This window comes from Microplitis mediator, chromosome 6 (genome assembly GCF_029852145.1).
Source record: "Microplitis mediator isolate UGA2020A chromosome 6, iyMicMedi2.1, whole genome shotgun sequence".
NCBI lineage: Eukaryota > Metazoa > Arthropoda > Insecta > Hymenoptera > Braconidae > Microplitis > Microplitis mediator.
Genome location: NC_079974.1, coordinates 3155909 through 3175808, shown reverse-complemented (window position 1 = coordinate 3175808; position 19900 = coordinate 3155909). Strand labels below are relative to the sequence as shown.

General features: G+C 32.3%; 1 pseudogene; it reads left to right on the top strand.

The window, feature by feature from the left end:
• The first annotated feature begins 7378 nt into the window (after positions 1-7378).
• Positions 7379-10566, top strand: LOC130669679 (uncharacterized; annotated as a pseudogene).
• The last annotated feature ends 9334 nt before the right edge of the window (positions 10567-19900 follow it).

The following is a 19900-nucleotide window of genomic DNA, read 5'->3' as shown; positions in this document are numbered from 1 at the left end:
GATCGAAATCAAGATTTGAATGAGTTTTGACTTAGGTCAGAGCAATTATATATGGAATATCCGAGAAAAACATTAAAGACTGGGTTTTTCAATTTTTTGCTGACAAACTAAGAAACAAGATTTATGACATTATCTGATGATCGGAAGAGACTATACAGAGGAAGAGTTGGTATGTTTTCAGACACATTTTAGCACATTATATTTTGATTTATCTGGAAAAAATAACATAAAATGTTATTTTTTTAACTTTTCAGCGCCGATATCTTTTGAACTAATCAACCGATTTTGACGATTGAGGTGGCAATCGGCGCGTTTTCTTGAATTCTAGAGCTAATTCAATTTCGAAATCGATCGGATGAGTCACTTCAAAGATAATCGAAAGAAATCGTTTTTTATCATTTCTTTCGCCAACGATATCTCTCGAACAAATTAACCGATTGAGATGGTTGAGGTGGCATTCAACGCGGCTTATAAATTTCTAGAGCTGAATAGATTTTGAAGTCGATCGTCCAAGTCGTTTCTGAGAAATCACTAAAAAACTCAAAAAAATAAATTTTTTTTTTTCGTATTTCGCCAATATTTTCAAGTCTGCTTGATCAAATAATCTAAAATTTTCAGGAAAGTTAAGGGCCAACAAGCTCTTTCGATTGTCACCTCAACCATCCAAATCGATTTATCAGTTGAAAAATTACAAAGAGTTTACACACACACACACACACACACACATACATACATAAATATACTAGGACATCATTCTGAAAATAGTCAGAATAGCATTCTCGGACCTTAAAACGTCGACATCTGATGAAAATTCGATTTTTGTAAATCGGACCGAAACCAATAACTTCCCGAATTTTTGAAAATTTACAATTTTCTTAGCGGGAAGTTAAAAATTTTTTTTTTTTTAGTTTTTTAGTGATTTCTCAGAAACAACTCGAACGATCGACTTCAAAATCTAATCAGCTCTAGAATTTCATAATACCCGTCGATTGCCGCCTTAGCTATCTTAATCGGATAATTCGTCCGAGAGTTATCGCGGGAGAAAGAAATGGTGAAAAACAGTTTTTTGCAAATATCTTTGAAACAACTGAACTAAACATTTTGAAAATCTAATCAACTTCAGAATTTATTGAAACGCGTCGATTGCCACCTCTACCATTAAAATCGGATGATTTGCCTAAGGGATATTGCGGAAAAAAGAAACGTTAAAAAACAGTTTTTTTGTGAATGTCATCGACACAACTGTACTTAAACAATTGCAAAATCTTATCAGCTCTCGAACAATAAAATACGCCGATTGCCGCCTTAACTATGAAAATCGGTGAATTTGTTCCTGGGATATCGTGGAAGAAAGAAATGCTAGCGAACATTTTTTTTTAAAAACAAGGGCACACACAAGTATTGTCGAGCTTGAAAATGTATCCAAACCAATGTTTTCAAGCTCAAAAAGCTCAAAAACAGCAGGAAGTTTTAGGGCTGGCCCGCAGAGTCAACCGACGCCAAGATTTTGTTTATAATTTTTAGGTTTGAAAAAAAATTGGAAATTTTAAGACGGCTAAATCGAGTATCATAAATATATGTTTGATATTTTTAATGCTTTTTGACATTTGAAAAGTAGGCATTCATGTTGGAAAAATATTGGAGGGAAGATTGAGATTAATTACTATCATCCTGAAGTTAGCAGACATTTAAAAATTTTTGAATTTTTGTTTTTCAACAAATTAATTGCAAAAAAATAGGATAAAAATATGCACATGTAGAAATTTATAAAAACGACAGGTGCAATTTTTTCAAATATTTTTTTGATGGTTTATCGTCTTAAAAAAAAATCCAAGAATTATTAGACGTTTGCTAACTTCAGTATCATCAATTATCTTTAGTAGGCATTAAATAAATAATATTAATTTTTGAAGAGTTTAGGACAAAGGATGAGATGGAGAATATATAAAACTTGAGTTAATTTTTACGTGTTAAAAAATTTGGTGGCCCTGAAAAGGGCCGTTTTCAACTCAAAGTTCGAAACTTGAGTATCTAATTATTTCAAATCGTCGCCTATGCGAATAGTCAGCTCTAACTGTAAAATTAGAGTTCCGTCCGACAGTAGACGCAATAAGTCGGGCTCACTTCGTTTGAAGAAATCCCCGAGGTATATATAATTGTCGTAGTCTTTGAAAGGTTCAATTTCTGCAGGCAGTCGCAGTATGTTACCTTCTTCATCCACCACACAGCATTCGAGCTCGAAGCTGATTAAGGTATGCTCCGTTTTCAATGGAAGGATCCCCAAGGAGATCCAGTGTTCATCATCTTCGTCGTGGCTAACCTCCACTTTGAAGCCCCAAACGTCGTTAACGCTGAGACCTGTAGAAAACTCCGTGTATAACGGAGTAATTGTCCCAGTCTCGTTGGTGTACAGAAGTTCGTCGAAGTTCTCCAGCGCAATGGTACCTGCACTTGTGCACGTTAAACTTTGAAAATCACAGTCCATGATGTTTCAAACAATCGATAGTAACTAAATGAAGAGTTTAAAGTGCGAGGCGTACAGCGCAACGTTTCAAGCGTAATGAGTGCTACTGACCGTGTGACATGTGTGTATACTTTGACCATCCCCTCCACTAAATTTTGACGAATTATCGGAAAGGTAAATTTTACCCCCACTCCTCAAAAAGGACCAATCATGACAATGTTGATTTTCTCTCTTCATTCCTAATTTTAACTAACGAAAATCGCGATATTGAATCACTACACTGTAAAAAATCACCGGGGTAAGTCCGAGCGGTGTAGGTGTTAAAATCGGCAGTGTTAAATTTCAACATCGAAAGCGGTGTGAAAATAACGCCGCCGCCGGTGTAAATATTCTAGACCGGTGTTAAAATATTTTTACTTACTTGATCACTCTACTTGTTAATAAATGATATTCTTCATTAATTTTCATAAAACAAGTCCATTTTTTACACCGCTCTTTTTACAGTATATGAAATATGATCAATATAAGTGAACTTTTTATAATGAATTGAATTCACACTGGCATATAAATCCAGCCAACAAGAAATTTAAATCCATATCAATATTTTTATTTTAAATTGTACTCAAGTTGGGACGTTGATGAAAATAAAAAAATATGTACAAATTTTATATATTTCTAGACAAAATAAATCCGAAAATTTGGTACTAGGGATTTTCAATTATAATATATGAATATTTCGGGAGATTTCCTTGAAGTAACATTAAAATCAAATTTTAAATTTGTAATGATCAACTTTTTTTCGTTACCCAGGCTATTTTTCCCGCCCAGCCAACTATTCCCTCATTGGCTCGCTGATACCGACGTTATTACTACTGTTGTTATTTTACGTTAAAAATAATTAATCGATAAATGTTAGATATTTTTACTTTTCTTAGACATTTAAAAGCGGACATCAATATTAAAAAAATATTGGAGCAAGGATATAAGTTAAGGGAGACTAAGCTTTAATCGGTTTTTTTTTTAATTCTACTGATAATAATTAGTAGAAAATAAAATTGTCAACAAAAAAAAACCCATAACAATTTATGATAAATCTTACAGTTTCGCCGGAAAAGTGGAAAGATCTCGAACTTTACTTCAAGCTTTAATAACTATTGAACAGGTGGATTTATCAAAAAATGATGAGTGACTTTGTTTGTAAAGCGTTTAATTTCCTATATAGACATAAGAGTGCGCCGAAAATACGTTTTTTTTTTAATTTTCATTATTAATACCAAAAATATTATTCTTTGTACAAAAAAAAAATTTTTCGGAAATCAAAAAAAATTTTAGCTTAATATCTTAGGCTCGCCTAATCCCGCTAAAGTTTGAAGTTGTTTAAAATTTTTTTTCAACACATTTTGATCGGAAATTTAATTCTCTACATAAAAGGTCCTATAATAGAATTACGTCAAATTGATAGTTACTGAGATAATTGCAATTTTGTTCTAGAAAATATAATTTTTCAAGATATGATCACTTTTTCAGGGTAAAATATAAATTTTATCATATAAATTTCATGGAAAATAAAATTTCTTACAAAATTGGTCCTCTGGTAAAAATTGAAATTTATAGTTATTCAGAAACTGGCAGTTTTATGTTTAAATAGTCACATTTCTCGTCATTTGGTGGTTTTTACTCAAAATTGCTATTATCTTTGTAACTATCAACTTTAAATAAATTTTTATTAGGTCTGTTTCGTAGAAAATTGGATTTCCTGCGAAATTTATGTGATAAAATTTATTTTTTACCCTGAAAAAGTAATAATATCTTGAAAAATTTCATTTTTTAGAGCAAAATTGCAATTATCTGAGTAACTATCAACTTTACGTAATTTTATTATATGACCTTTTTTGTAGAGAATTAAATTTCCGATCAAAATAAGTTGAAAAAAAATTTTAAACAACTTCTAACGTTAGCGGGATTTGGCGAGCCTAAGATATCGACCTAAAGGTTTTTTTGATTTCCGAAAAATTTTTTTTTTGTACAAGGAAAAATATTTTCGGTATTAATAATGAAAATGAAAAAAAAAAGCGGATTTTCGGCCCACTCTAATAGACATGTCTATTGATCTATGCGATCTATTAATTTGTTAACGAGTTAAAACTATTCAAAGTAAATAAAAATTTTCCTGTGTTAGTTATATGGGAAATTGAATTTTTCAATGAGCTAGGCCTGTCATCGACGTAGATTTTTTGTTTCTTGCGCGACGATTTTTTTTTTTTTGTTTGTGTTGAAGTATGATTTTTGCCAAATGCACAAAAGTAAATTTTGAATCTATGTCGTCTTCTGTGATGACCGACCATTTTTTTTTAAAAGACGGACTAATAATTGTCAATTAATCATCAGAATCGGTCATAATTGGCGAGCTGATTAATCAAGCAACTCGTTTTTCATACAACGTTGTTTCAATATTTCTATCTCAAACTTTAAAAAGTCATTTCTTAAAACCAACAAGGCGTATAACAAGAAAATTATTTTTTTCGTTTTTATCCATAGATTTTAATTTTTTCAACATTTTTATATTGATTGAAGCAAAAAAAAATTTTTTTATGCGCCTTTTTGCTTCTGCAGAACCAAAAAAGCGTATAATTTGAGATACGCCCTTATGGTTTTAGTACCGAGATATAAAATTTGTACTTATTTATTTATTTTCATCATCGTCCGAACTTGAGTATAATTTAAAATAAAAATATTAATATGGATTTAAATTTCTTGTTGGCTGGATTTACATGCCAGTGTAAATTCAATTTATTATAAAAAGTCCACTTACATTGATCATATTTCATAGTGATGCAATTCCTCGATTTTAATTAGTTAAAATTAAGAATGAAGAGAGAAAATAAGATCGTCATGATTGGTCCTTTCTAAGGAGTGGGGGTAAAATTTACCATTCTGGTAGTTAGTTAAAATTTAGTGGAGGGGGTGATCCGTGTTTATATATGAGTCACACGGTCAGTAGCAGTCATAACGCTCGAAACGTTGCGCTGTACGTCTCGCAAGTTAAATTCTTTATTTAGTGACGATCAATTGCCTGAATCATCATGGACTGTGGTTTTCAAAAATTAAGGTGCACAAGTGCAAGCATCTTTGTGGTGGAGGACTTCGATAAACTTCTCTTCACCAACGAGACTGGGACAATTACTCCGATATACAGGAAGTTTTGTTCAGCCGTCGACGTTAACGACGTTTGGGGCTTCAAAGTGGAGGTTAGCCACAACAAAAAAGATGAACACTGGATCTCCTTGGGGATCCTTCCATTGAAATCGGAGTATTCCGAAATCAGCTTCGAGCTCGAATGCTGTGTAGTGGATGAGGGAGGTAACCTACTGAGACTGCCTAGAAAAATACATCCTTTCAACGACTACGACAATTACATATACCTCGGAGATTTCTTCAAACGAAGTGACCCCGACTTAATGCGTCTACTGGTGGACGGAAATCTAATTTTACAGATAGAGCTGACCATTTTTCTAGGCGACGATGCAGATAATTAGATACTCAAGTTCCCGAACTTTGAGTTGAAAACGGCCCTTTTCAGGGCCACCAAATTTTTTAACACGTAAAAATTAACTCAAGTTTTATATATACCTCAACTCATATCCTTTGTCCAAAACTCTTTTAAAATTAATATTTATTTATTTAATGCCTAATAAAGATAATTAATGATACTGAAGTTAGCAGACATCTCATAATTTTTTGATTTTTTTTTTTTTAGATGATAAATCATAAAAAAAAAATATTTGAAAAAAATCCACCTGTAGTTATTTTAATTTTCTACATGTGCATATTTATAAGTCGTTTCTGCAAAATCAATAAAAAACTAAAAAAAAAAATCTGAAAACCGTCTGACCCTCCGGGCCAGCCCCAAAACTTCCCGCTGTTTTTGAGCTCAGAGAGCTCGGAAACATTATTATTTGTAAATTTTTGAGCTCTTCGAGTTAGGCCGGTAAAACATAGCTTCACTGAAGAATTATAATTTTTGTCCGACGATATCTTTGGATGGAATGAACCGATTTGGACGTTCTTGGTGGCAATCAAAAAGGCTCAACAAGACATAAAACTGATTACATTTTGAGGAAAATTGGACAATCGGTTTATAAGTTATGCGCAGAAAATCAAATCAAAAAACATTTTTAATTTTTATTCTTCGTATAACTCGTGAACTACATGACTGATCTACCCCAAAATCTAATCGATTCTGAATTTTGGTGAGCCCTTTCGATTGCCACCAACTACATTCAAATCGGTTGATTCGTTCCAAAGATATCGTCGGACAAAAAAAGTATACACACACACACACACACATACACACACGGACGTCCATCCGGGAATAGTCAGAATAGCTTTCTAGGACCTCAAAACGTTGACATCTGATAAAAACTCGATTTTTGAAAATCGAACTGTTTTACGAAAATTTGCAATTTTCTTTGCAGGAAGTTAAAAATAATTAAAAATTATTGCCTACATACAGCTTCCATATTTCAAAAAAAAATTTTTTTAAATCTACCACTTAAAGATCTCGAGTCAATGAACAAGTGGCAACTTTCAAATTTATGGTAACTTTATTATTACCCTAGATATCCCTAGCTAAACTAATTTTTCGTCGGATATCTGCTACTTTCAGGGTCATCTTTCATAAGACTATTAATTAAAAATATTTCACTAATTATATATATTCACCGATCAAACATACATTTACTCAAATGAATGCTATTACTCATTACTATTGAAATCATATAACCACATAAACATATTACAAGTTTGCCAAAGTAAAAATTTGAGCCAAAACGTAAATTCAAGTATTCTATTAGAAAAATCAATTAATAATATTGTAATTAACCTTCTACATCGAACGTATACTCGAAAATATCATTAATAATAACTATTATAGAACTTATGTTCATAACACTATTCTTTTTACTTTGAGATGATACTCAATTACACATAATGAATCATAGAGAGCGTGATATTGCCACCTTAGATTTGAAAAAAAAACCTCAGATTATTTAGTACAGTAAACAATGAAATAAGAGACAAAGATGAATTGAGAATCAAAAACTATTCATTCGATCCGAAACAAACACCACACGACGATATTCGAAACTGGCAATATCGAGCTGAAAAATTGGGGGAATTGACTGGATTTGCCATCGTGCTGCTTTGGAATTCGATCACGATTGATGATAAACCTGTCACAGGTTACATAAAAAAAAAATTGAGAATAGTCAAAGACATTATGAAGCGACTTCTGAATGCTTTGCCCCGAAAATTCACCAACGACAAAATACCCTGGGATGATGCATGGCGACTTTTCTGGATCGATTTGCCAACGTTTTTCTCAATGTAACAAATAATCGGTACCATTGACGAATTAAAACTCAAATACCATCGAACGATCATAAAATTAATACCATCCGTGGACTTGGAGCTTAAATTTGATGACTTTGACCCCGTGATAGATTTTATAAATATATCGGTTTCCCGTTTGGTGACGAATTATTTTTATAATTATCCGGCTTTTTTGGCAGACATAAGTAATCATAAATTTACTGATCTGAAAAATTATTTATCTCAAGAGTATAACAAAGGTGATAAAATTAGCGATGGAATCTATCAAGATTTATCAGCCGTGATGCATGATGACGTAATAAATTATAGTGAATTTTTCGGTCTTGTCAACTCGTTACAATTTCCTGATTTTTATGCTGTCGTTTGCTCGAGTCTCAATTTACCATCAAATCTGTACGATTTCAGCAAGAAACTGATTCCGAAACTTCTCCATCCGTCGATTAATTATACGACCCTTGGACTGATGTCCATCGACGCTATGAAAACTAGTCAGTATCCATATTGGGGCATCACGGGCATATTGGGTGTGTTTATATTCCCATCTGGTGGAATAAGTCTGTTCAAAACTGATAAATTTTCATTTTCCGTGAGGATTCAGCAGCCGCACAGAAAAAACAGTTAACTTGGTTCAAGAAAAATATTGTCTTCCGGATTTTTTTTCTTGATTCAATAAAAGTAAAACACTTGATTCAAAAACTTTTTTTTGGTTCGAGACAGTAAATTCTCTTGCTCCGAAAAAATTGATTTTTGAAGTGAAATTGAAAATTTCTTGGTTTAAGAAAAAAAATTCTTCGCTACAGAAAAGAAGTCATCTCTTGACAACAAATCAACGTTTTAAACGAAAAAAAGTTTAACTTCGGCCAAAAAACTTTTTCTTGCCCCAAGAAAAAAAATTTCTTACTCCGAAAACTCAAAGTTTTGAACGAAAAAAAGTTAACTTAGGCTAAGAAAAAATTTCTTGGTCCAAGGAAAAAATTTTCTTGCTCCAAAAAATAAACGTTTTGATTGAAAAAAAAAAATCCCTTGGGCCAAGAAAAAATCTCTTGGCCCAAGAAAAAAATTCTCTTGCTCCGAAAAATGAATTGCTTAAGTGCAAATAAAAGTTGCTTGGGTCAAGAAAAAAAAATTTCTTGCTCCAAAAGTTTGCTTTTTTAATAAAGACTTTAATTTTTCTCAGTCAAAAATGTATTCTCTCTTCAAAAGGTTGACGTGTGGATTTTTTTGATTTTTTTGTTTTTATTTGAAACGTAATTTTTTGTGATTTTTTTCCGAGCAAAATTATTCAAGACTTGAATTTCAAGTAACTTTAATATTAAATATTAAAGTCATGAATCATGATGTATTATAGGATATACTATAGTACAATTCCAAAGGGTACTTGTAGTTCTGTCAAATGACAGAAGAGTACCCGAACAAAATCGTAATGAATTTTGGAATATAACACTTCTGAAATAAATGTCTCACCAGGGACACTACATGTCGTAGGCGCGATCTCGTAGCGAGCACCGAACTACTCCCGCTGCTGATGTCTAGCACCGGTGACTTTCCCCTTCTCCATATCGATCTTTTCTTCCAAAAAATTTTTTCTCTTGGCTTAAGCAACTTTTGTTTTCTTGGTCGGAGAATACAAAAATACTTGCGTAAAAAGAATAGTACTTGTTCCGAGAAATTTTATTTTCTTCAATTAAAAAAATGCAATATTGCTACAAAAAAATAATTTATCTTGCTCCAAAAAAAATATCTCTTACTTTAAGAAATATAATCTCTTGAAACAAATGAAAATTTTTTGATTTAAGCGTGAAAATATGTTGACGTGAGAAAAAAAATTTTGATTCACGATAAAAATTTGAAGATAATTGTTTACTTGAGGCAAGTAAATATTTATTTTCCAAATAGATCAAAAAAAAATTCTTGAATCAAGAAAATTTTCCTTGATTCAAGTGAACTGTTCTTTCTGTGCGGGAATTGCGAGTTTCGAAAAACACAGTGGAAATGTTTATGCGGAAGCTTTGGGTTGGATCCAATTACGAAAGTTTTATTTTAAAGATCAATATTATGACGACTTTGTTGATTGGAATGTCTTAAAAAATGAACCAGGAATCATTTCTTATGCAGACGATGAATGTCTGGTGCTCGAGTCTTCAATTAAAAAATTTTACAGTTCAAAAAGTGAATGCAATTTTGTTGGGCGCTTGAAAACTTACTATCTTCTATTCTGGAGATCGAAATGCTTGATAGATAATTTAATTAATTGTCATGTGTTAGAAGTTGGGATCGTGACGGACAATGGATTGGAGTCGATTTATAGAATCGATAATCGATACGATGTTGCAGTTAAATTTCGGTATGATGATAAAAGCAATAGCGGTCTATTAAAATGTTCAATTGACCAGGCGATGGTAAAATTGACCAACGGGTGTGTTAGCATCCAACCGGGCGAAACTGTAACATTTAATTGGAGAATGCTGATTGACGATGGAGTTAAAAGTAAAATGAACATTGATGCATCGCATAATTTTACATTTGAGTATCGGGATTTTAGATATTTGATAGAGTCGCAAAACATGCTGGAGTATTTTACAGTCAAGCAGAATGATGAAGTTATCATGCTCGGGAGCTCTAATCCAACTGAGACAGACTCTATCGCTTATGAAGGTACTGTTTGAGATAGAGATATTGACACAATGATGTATGAAAAACGAGTTGCTTGATTAATCAGCTCGACAATAAAGACCGATTTTGATGATTAATTGACAATTATTAGTCCGTTTTTTTAAAACAAATGGTTGGTTTACACAGAAGACAACATAGATTTAAAATTTAATTTAGTACATGTGGAAAAAAATCATAGTTCAACACAAACAAAAAAAAATTTTCGCGCAAGAAAAAAAATTCTACGTCGATTACAGACCTAGCTCATTGAAAAATTCGATTTCCCATTTAAATAACACGTGAAGATTTTTTTTTACTTTGAGTATTTTTAACTCGTAAACAAATTAATAGATCGAATAGATCGACATTTATTATAGGAAATTGAACGCTCTACGAAATAGGTAGCTAATTATTTTTTGATAAATCTACTTGTTCAAAAGTTATTAAAGCTTGAAGTAAAGTTCGAGATCTTTCCACTTTTCTGGCGAAACTGTAAGATTTATCATAAATTGTTATGGGTTTTTTTTTGTTGACAATTTTATTTTCTACTAATTATTATCAGTAGAATTAAAAAAAAAACCGATTAAAGCTTAGTCTCCCTTAACTTATATCCTTGCTCCAATATTTTTTTAATATTGATGTCCACTTTTAAATGTCTAAGAAAATTAAAAATATCTAACATTTATCGATTAATTATTTTTAACGTAAAATAACAACAGTAGTAATAACGTCGGTATCAGCGAGCCAATGAGGGAATAGTTGGCTGGGCGGGAAAAATAGCCTGGGTAACGAAAAAAAGTTGATCATTACAAATTTAAAATTTGATTTTAATGTTACTTCAAGGAAATCTCCCGAAATATTCATATATTATGATTGAAAATCCCTAGTACCAAATTTTCGGATTTATTTTGTCTAGAAATATATAAAATTTGTACATATTTTTTTATTTTCATCAACGTCTCAACTTGAGTACAATTTAAAATAAAAATATGGATATGGATTTAAATTTCTTGTTGGCTGGATTTATATGCCAGTGTGAATTCAATTTATTATAAAAAGTTCACTTACATTGATCATATTTCATATACTGTAAAAAGAGCGGTGTTGAAAAAGGACTTGTTTTATGAAAATTAATAAAGAATATCATTTATTAACAAGTAGAGTGATCAAGTAAGTAAAAATATTTCAACACCGGTCTAGAATATTTACACCGGCGGCGGCGTTATTCTCACACCGCTTTCGATGTTGAAATTTAACACCGCCGATTTTAACACCTACACCGCTTGGACTTACCCCGGTGATTTTTTACAGTATAGTGAATATCTCGATTTTAGTTAGTTAAAATTAGGAATGAAGAGAGAAAATCAATATTGTCATGATTGGTCCTTTTTGAGGAGTGGGGGTAAAATTTACCTTTCCGATAATTCGTCAAAATTTAGTGGAGGGGATGGTCAAAGTATACACACATGTCACACGGTCAGTAGCACTCATTACGCTTGAAACGTTGCGCTGTACGCCTCGCACTTTAAACTCTTCATTTAGTTACTATCGATTGTCTGAAACATCATGGACTGTGATTTTCAAAGTTTAACGTGCACAAGTGCAGGTACCATTGCGCTGGAGAACTTCGACGAACTTCTGTACACCAACGAGACTGGGACAATTACTCCGTTATACACGGAGTTTTCTACAGGTCTCAGCGTTAACGACGTTTGGGGCTTCAAAGTGGAGGTTAGCCACGACGAAGAAGATGAACACTGGATCTCCTTGGGGATCCTTCCATTGAAAACGGAGCATACCTTAATCAGCTTCGAGCTCGAATGCTGTGTGGTGGATGAAGAAGGTAACATACTGCGACTGCCTGCAGAAATTGAACCTTTCAAAGACTACGACAATTATATATACCTCGGGGATTTCTTCAAACGAAGTGAGCCCGACTTATTGCGTCTACTGTCGGACGGAACTCTAATTTTACAGTTAGAGCTGACTATTCGCATAGGCGACGATTTGAAATAATTAGATACTCAAGTTTCGAACTTTGAGTTGAAAACGGCCCTTTTCAGGGCCACCAAATTTTTTAACACGTAAAAATTAACTCAAGTTTTATATATTCTCCATCTCATCCTTTGTCCTAAACTCTTCTAAAATTAATATTATTCATTTAATGCCTACTAAAGATAATTGATGATACTGAAGTTAGCAGACGTCTAATAATTCTTGGATTTTTTTTTAAGACGATAAACCATCAAAAAAATATTTGAAAAAATTGCACCTGTCGTTTTTATAATTTTCTACATGTGCATATTTTTATCCTATTTTTTTGCAATTAATTTGTTGAAAAACAAAAATTCAAAAATTTTTAAATGTCTGCTAACTTCAGGATGATAGTAATTAATCTCAATCTTCCCTCCAATATTTTTCCAACATGAATGCCTACTTCTCAAATGTCAAAAAGCATTAAAAATATCAAACATATATTTATGATACTCGATTTAGCCGTCTTAAAATTTCCAATTTTTTTTCAAACCTAAAAATTATAAACAAAATCTGGGCGTCGGTTGACTCTGCGGGCCAGCCCCAAAACTTCCTGCTGTTTTCGAGCTTTTTGAGCTTGAAAACATTGGTTTGGATATATTTTCGAGCTCAAAAATGCTATTACTATTAAAAGAATCCAGAATCATTAATGAAGAAGCGGCTTTTAAATTTTTATTATCGATTATGTTCTCTGAAATATATGTGTTGAGGCAGAAATCAATGTTAGTGATCGAAATCAAGATTTGAATGAGTTTTGACTTAGGTCAGAGCAATTATATATGGAATATCCGAGAAAAACATTAAAGACTGGGTTTTTCAATTTTTTGCTGACAAACTAAGAAACAAGATTTATGACATTATCTGATGATCGGAAGAGACTATACAGAGGAAGAGTTGGTATGTTTTCAGACACATTTTAGCACATTATATTTTGATTTATCTGGAAAAAATAACATAAAATGTTATTTTTTTAACTTTTCAGCGCCGATATCTTTTGAACTAATCAACCGATTTTGACGATTGAGGTGGCAATCGGCGCGTTTTCTTGAATTCTAGAGCTAATTCAATTTCGAAATCGATCGGATGAGTCACTTCAAAGATAATCGAAAGAAATCGTTTTTTATCATTTCTTTCGCCAACGATATCTCTCGAACAAATTAACCGATTGAGATGGTTGAGGTGGCATTCAACGCGGCTTATAAATTTCTAGAGCTGAATAGATTTTGAAGTCGATCGTCCAAGTCGTTTCTGAGAAATCACTAAAAAACTCAAAAAAATAAATTTTTTTTTTTCGTATTTCGCCAATATTTTCAAGTCTGCTTGATCAAATAATCTAAAATTTTCAGGAAAGTTAAGGGCCAACAAGCTCTTTCGATTGTCACCTCAACCATCCAAATCGATTTATCAGTTGAAAAATTACAAAGAGTTTACACACACACACACACACACACACATACATACATAAATATACTAGGACATCATTCTGAAAATAGTCAGAATAGCATTCTCGGACCTTAAAACGTCGACATCTGATGAAAATTCGATTTTTGTAAATCGGACCGAAACCAATAACTTCCCGAATTTTTGAAAATTAACAATTTTCTTAGCGGGAAGTTAAAAATTTTTTTTTTTTTAGTTTTTTAGTGATTTCTCAGAAACAACTCGAACGATCGACTTCAAAATCTAATCAGCTCTAGAATTTCATAATACCCGTCGATTGCCGCCTTAGCTATCTTAATCGGATAATTCGTCCGAGAGTTATCGCGGGAGAAAGAAATGGTGAAAAACAGTTTTTTGCAAATATCTTTGAAACAACTGAACTAAACATTTTGAAAATCTAATCAACTTCAGAATTTATTGAAACGCGTCGATTGCCACCTCTACCATTAAAATCGGATGATTTGCCTAAGGGATATTGCGGAAAAAAGAAACGTTAAAAAACAGTTTTTTTGTGAATGTCATCGACACAACTGTACTTAAACAATTGCAAAATCTTATCAGCTCTCGAACAATAAAATACGCCGATTGCCGCCTTAACTATGAAAATCGGTGAATTTGTTCCTGGGATATCGTGGAAGAAAGAAATGCTAGCGAACATTTTTTTTTAAAAACAAGGGCACACACAAGTATTGTCGAGCTTGAAAATGTATCCAAACCAATGTTTTCAAGCTCAAAAAGCTCAAAAACAGCAGGAAGTTTTAGGGCTGGCCCGCAGAGTCAACCGACGCCAAGATTTTGTTTATAATTTTTAGGTTTGAAAAAAAATTGGAAATTTTAAGACGGCTAAATCGAGTATCATAAATATATGTTTGATATTTTTAATGCTTTTTGACATTTGAAAAGTAGGCATTCATGTTGGAAAAATATTGGAGGGAAGATTGAGATTAATTACTATCATCCTGAAGTTAGCAGACATTTAAAAATTTTTGAATTTTTGTTTTTCAACAAATTAATTGCAAAAAAATAGGATAAAAATATGCACATGTAGAAATTTATAAAAACGACAGGTGCAATTTTTTCAAATATTTTTTTGATGGTTTATCGTCTTAAAAAAAAATCCAAGAATTATTAGACGTTTGCTAACTTCAGTATCATCAATTATCTTTAGTAGGCATTAAATAAATAATATTAATTTTTGAAGAGTTTAGGACAAAGGATAAGATGGAGAATATATAAAACTTGAGTTAATTTTTACGTGTTAAAAAATTTGGTGGCCCTGAAAAGGGCCGTTTTCAACTCAAAGTTCGAAACTTGAGTATCTAATTATTTCAAATCGTCGCCTATGCGAATAGTCAGCTCTAACTGTAAAATTAGAGTTCCGTCCGACAGTAGACGCAATAAGTCGGGCTCACTTCGTTTGAAGAAATCCCCGAGGTATATATAATTGTCGTAGTCTTTGAAAGGTTCAATTTCTGCAGGCAGTCGCAGTATGTTACCTTCTTCATCCACCACACAGCATTCGAGCTCGAAGCTGATTAAGGTATGCTCCGTTTTCAATGGAAGGATCCCCAAGGAGATCCAGTGTTCATCTTCTTCGTCGTGGCTAACCTCCACTTTGAAGCCCCAAACGTCGTTAACGCTGAGACCTGTAGAAAACTCCGTGTATAACGGAGTAATTGTCCCAGTCTCGTTGGTGTACAGAAGTTCGTCGAAGTTCTCCAGCGCAATGGTACCTGCACTTGTGCACGTTAAACTTTGAAAATCACAGTCCATGATGTTTCAGACAATCGATAGTAACTAAATGAAGAGTTTAAAGTGCGAGGCGTACAGCGCAACGTTTCAAGCGTAATGAGTGCTACTGACCGTGTGACATGTGTGTATACTTTGACCATCCCCTCCACTAAATTTTGACGAATTATCGGAAAGGTAAATTTTACCCCCACTCCTCAAAAAGGACCAATCATGACAATGTTGATTTTCTCTCTTCATTCCTAATTTTAACTAACGAAAATCGCGATATTGAATCACTACACTGTAAAAAATCACCGGGGTAAGTCCGAGCGGTGTAGGTGTTAAAATCGGCAGTGTTAAATTTCAACATCGAAAGCGGTGTGAAAATAACGCCGCCGCCGGTGTAAATATTCTAGACCGGTGTTAAAATATTTTTACTTACTTGATCACTCTACTTGTTAATAAATGATATTCTTCATTAATTTTCATAAAACAAGTCCATTTTTTACACCGCTCTTTTTACAGTATATGAAATATGATCAATATAAGTGAACTTTTTATAATGAATTGAATTCACACTGGCATATAAATCCAGCCAACAAGAAATTTAAATCCATATCAATATTTTTATTTTAAATTGTACTCAAGTTGGGACGTTGATGAAAATAAAAAAATATGTACAAATTTTATATATTTCTAGACAAAATAAATCCGAAAATTTGGTACTAGGGATTTTCAATTATAATATATGAATATTTCGGGAGATTTCCTTGAAGTAACATTAAAATCAAATTTTAAATTTGTAATGATCAACTTTTTTTCGTTACCCAGGCTATTTTTCCCGCCCAGCCAACTATTCCCTCATTGGCTCGCTGATACCGACGTTATTACTACTGTTGTTATTTTACGTTAAAAATAATTAATCGATAAATGTTAGATATTTTTAATTTTCTTAGACATTTAAAAGCGGACATCAATATTAAAAAAATATTGGAGCAAGGATATAAGTTAAGGGAGACTAAGCTTTAATCGGTTTTTTTTTTAATTCTACTGATAATAATTAGTAGAAAATAAAATTGTCAACAAAAAAAAACCCATAACAATTTATGATAAATCTTACAGTTTCGCCGGAAAAGTGGAAAGATCTCGAACTTTACTTCAAGCTTTAATAACTATTGAACAGGTGGATTTATCAAAAAATGATGAGTGACTTTGTTTGTAAAGCGTTTAATTTCCTATATAGACATAAGAGTGCGCCGAAAATACGTTTTTTTTTTAATTTTCATTATTAATACCAAAAATATTATTCTTTGTACAAAAAAAAAATTTTTCGGAAATCAAAAAAAATTTTAGCTTAATATCTTAGGCTCGCCTAATCCCGCTAAAGTTTGAAGTTGTTTAAAATTTTTTTTCAACACATTTTGATCGGAAATTTAATTCTCTACATAAAAGGTCCTATAATAGAATTACGTCAAATTGATAGTTACTGAGATAATTGCAATTTTGTTCTAGAAAATATAATTTTTCAAGATATGATCACTTTTTCAGGGTAAAATATAAATTTTATCATATAAATTTCATGGAAAATAAAATTTCTTACAAAATTGGTCCTCTGGTAAAAATTGAAATTTATAGTTATTCAGAAACTGGCAGTTTTATGTTTAAATAGTCACATTTCTCGTCATTTGGTGGTTTTTACTCAAAATTGCTATTATCTTTGTAACTATCAACTTTAAATAAATTTTTATTAGGTCTGTTTCGTAGAAAATTGGATTTCCTGCGAAATTTATGTGATAAAATTTATTTTTTACCCTGAAAAAGTAATAATATCTTGAAAAATTTCATTTTTTAGAGCAAAATTGCAATTATCTGAGTAACTATCAACTTTACGTAATTTTATTATATGACCTTTTTTGTAGAGAATTAAATTTCCGATCAAAATAAGTTGAAAAAAAATTTTAAACAACTTCTAACGTTAGCGGGATTTGGCGAGCCTAAGATATCGACCTAAAATTTTTTTTGATTTCCGAAAAATTTTTTTTTTGTACAAGGAAAAATATTTTCGGTATTAATAATGAAAATGAAAAAAAAAAGCGGATTTTCGGCCCACTCTAATAGACATGTCTATTGATCTATGCGATCTATTAATTTGTTAACGAGTTAAAACTATTCAAAGTAAATAAAAATTTTCCTGTGTTAGTTATATGGGAAATTGAATTTTTCAATGAGCTAGGCCTGTCATCGACGTAGATTTTTTGTTTCTTGCGCGACAATTTTTTTTTTTTTGTTTGTGTTGAAGTATGATTTTTGCCAAATGCACAAAAGTAAATTTTGAATCTATGTCGTCTTCTGTGATGACCGACCATTTTTTTTTAAAAGACGGACTAATAATTGTCAATTAATCATCAGAATCGGTCATAATTGGCGAGCTGATTAATCAAGCAACTCGTTTTTCATACAACGTTGTTTCAATATTTCTATCTCAAACTTTAAAAAGTCATTTCTTAAAACCAACAAGGCGTATAACAAGAAAATTATTTTTTTCGTTTTTATCCATAGATTTTAATTTTTTCAACATTTTTATATTGATTAAAGCAAAAAAAAATTTTTTTATGCGCCTTTTTGCTTCTGCAGAACCAAAAAAGCGTATAATTTGAGATACGCCCTTATGGTTTTAGTACTGAGATATAAAATTTGTACTTATTTATTTATTTTCATCATCGTCCGAACTTGAGTATAATTTAAAATAAAAATATTAATATGGATTTAAATTTCTTGTTGGCTGGATTTACATGCCAGTGTAAATTCAATTTATTATAAAAAGTCCACTTACATTGATCATATTTCATAGTGATGCAATTCCTCGATTTTAATTAGTTAAAATTAAGAATGAAGAGAGAAAATAAGATCGTCATGATTGGTCCTTTCTAAGGAGTGGGGGTAAAATTTACCATTCTGGTAGTTAGTTAAAATTTAGTGGAGGGGGTGATCCGTGTTTATATATGAGTCACACGGTCAGTAGCAGTCATAACGCTCGAAACGTTGCGCTGTACGTCTCGCAAGTTAAATTCTTTATTTAGTGACGATCAATTGCCTGAATCATCATGGACTGTGGTTTTCAAAAATTAAGGTGCACAAGTGCAAGCATCTTTGTGGTGGAGGACTTCGATAAACTTCTCTTCACCAACGAGACTGGGACAATTACTCCGATATACAGGAAGTTTTGTTCAGCCGTCGACGTTAACGACGTTTGGGGCTTCAAAGTGGAGGTTAGCCACAACAAAAAAGATGAACACTGGATCTCCTTGGGGATCCTTCCATTGAAATCGGAGTATTCCGAAATCAGCTTCGAGCTCGAATGCTGTGTAGTGGATGAGGGAGGTAACCTACTGAGACTGCCTAGAAAAATACATCCTTTCAACGACTACGACAATTACATATACCTCGGAGATTTCTTCAAACGAAGTGACCCCGACTTAATGCGTCTACTGGTGGACGGAAATCTAATTTTACAGATAGAGCTGACCATTTTTCTAGGCGACGATGCAGATAATTAGATACTCAAGTTCCCGAACTTTGAGTTGAAAACGGCCCTTTTCAGGGCCACCAAATTTTTTAACACGTAAAAATTAACTCAAGTTTTATATATACCTCAACTCATATCCTTTGTCCAAAACTCTTTTAAAATTAATATTTATTTATTTAATGCCTAATAAAGATAATTAATGATACTGAAGTTAGCAGACATCTCATAATTTTTTGATTTTTTTTTTTTTAGATGATAAATCATAAAAAAAAAATATTTGAAAAAAATCCACCTGTAGTTATTTTAATTTTCTACATGTGCATATTTATAAGTCGTTTCTGCAAAATCAATAAAAAACTAAAAAAAAAAATCTGAAAACCGTCTGACCCTCCGGGCCAGCCCCAAAACTTCCCGCTGTTTTTGAGCTCAGAGAGCTCGGAAACATTATTATTTGTAAATTTTTGAGCTCTTCGAGTTAGGCCGGTAAAACATAGCTTCACTGAAGAATTATAATTTTTGTCCGACGATATCTTTGGATGGAATGAACCGATTTGGACGTTCTTGGTGGCAATCAAAAAGGCTCAACAAGACATAAAACTGATTACATTTTGAGGAAAATTGGACAATCGGTTTATAAGTTATGCGCAGAAAATCAAATCAAA